The sequence below is a fragment of the Elgaria multicarinata genome, chromosome 7 (assembly GCF_023053635.1).
Source record: "Elgaria multicarinata webbii isolate HBS135686 ecotype San Diego chromosome 7, rElgMul1.1.pri, whole genome shotgun sequence".
Lineage (NCBI taxonomy): Eukaryota > Metazoa > Chordata > Lepidosauria > Squamata > Anguidae > Elgaria > Elgaria multicarinata.
The window spans coordinates 106200452-106202193 of NC_086177.1; the positions used below are offsets into that span (position 1 = coordinate 106200452).

At 47.8% G+C, this 1742-nt stretch overlaps 1 pseudogene; it reads right to left on the reverse strand.

Annotated features, from left to right (window-relative positions):
* Window positions 1-1306: 1306 nt before the first annotated feature.
* LOC134402039 (U4 spliceosomal RNA) lies at window positions 1307-1437 on the reverse strand (annotated as a pseudogene).
* Window positions 1438-1742: the final 305 nt, after the last annotated feature.

Sequence of the window (1742 nt, forward strand, 5' to 3'; positions counted from 1 at the left end):
GCCAGGGACGCTGGGGTGGGGGTGGGGCAGCTCTACGTTTGGACTTCCGGAACGTGCCCAGAAGAGAGAGAGAGAGAGAGAGAGAGAGTTTGGGTGAATGGGGAGCATGGGGTCTTTGAGTGAATGCATGTGTTCATGCGTGTGTGTTTTTGGTGTGAGTGATGCTGATTGTGTGGGTGCACACGCGTGTGAGTTGGGGGGGATGATTTGGAGGTGATATTCCTATTAAATAATGCATTTTAGACCCATAGACGTTCCTTTTCAATTTGTTTGCTATAATTGGCATGACGTATTTCTTGCACTTTAAAATAAATTTAGCAGTTTTGAGTTTTGTGCTTCTTATTTTTTCCAGGAAACATATGTTCTTAAAAATCAAAGTTGGCATGTTTTGGGGGGAGGGGTGAAAGTAGCTCACCTTGCCTCAGGCGCAAAATAGTCTGGCACCGGCCTTGGGCCCAGGACACAACTCCATATGCAGTTTTCAAACTGTTTTCAAAATGCCATATCCGGCTTGGTGTAGATCTGGCCTGACCATCGCTTGGGACACCAGGAGCAAAAGGATGGAGGAATCACCAGCAGTCCAGGAAGCCCTGATCAGTGATTGATATCCCAAATAATAACCATTTTCTATTTAAAATATATTCCAAGCGGCCTTAAGAAGTTTTTTTTTTTAATCTACTGAAGGGTGTATAAATACTTCAAAGAAAGAAAGAAAGGAATAGGTACATCTGGGAGTCCAATGGAGTCTTCTGCATTTGCCTCCACCCTGGGGCCTTTATCAAGGAGATTCAAGGAGCACTTCTTGACATCTTATCAAAAGGTCATTTATCGCCTTGGTTATAAGAGAGGTGTGAGGAGACTGGAAGGCTGATTTGTGCCAGCAGTTGTCCCTCCTTATCCAGAACAAAATGTGCAAAATGCAGGCTCTGGAAATTACGTTATGGGGCAACCATACTTGGGGAGCGCTCTGCTGCACAAGCACTCGCCCTGCCGCTGTCAGCCAGCCACCCCCATGAACTGAGCCGTGCGAGCCCCTGACAAGTCCCTGTGAGGTTCACGAGCGCTGGCCAGTTGCCCGCCCTCGTTTCTGGTCCCTTCCTATGCTGTGCTAATGGTGGCCACCATTAATGCAGTGTGGGAAATGCACAATTTCTGAAGTGTTAATAGGGCTTTTAAGCCTCCCCCCATTGCTGTAGGGGGAGATGTGGGCTTTTCAGATGCTCCGTCATTAGCATGGAGGGGGGAAATGTGCACTTTCTGGAGACTGTTGAAAGTGCACGTCCCCCTACCATGCCAATGGAGGTCTTATTTATTTATTTAATACATTTTTATACCGCCCAATAGCCGAAGCTCTCTGGGCGGTTCACAAACTACAATTAGCAATAATCGTGCCTCGGATTAACCTCATTGGCTACGATACTGCCACTGTGCAGTCTTAAAGGCCCCATCAACACAACTGATAGGGTCTTTAAAGGCCCCACTGATGCAGAGGAGAGGGAGACACACACTTTCTGGAAGCTCTCTGTAAGCTACTAGGGGCATGGCTAGACCTCCCGGCTTTCCGGGAGGGAGGGGGAAGGATCTTGCGGTATTGTGCTCGCAAGATCGACCCCCTCAGTCTACATGCGGCATGCGTCATCCTGGGAGGATGGAGGACATCACGCCCGCCATTTTGGATTTTTTTTAATCAAGAAAGAGTGCAGGAGTGCTCCACCGAAACAGTAAGTTGTTGTTGTTTTTTA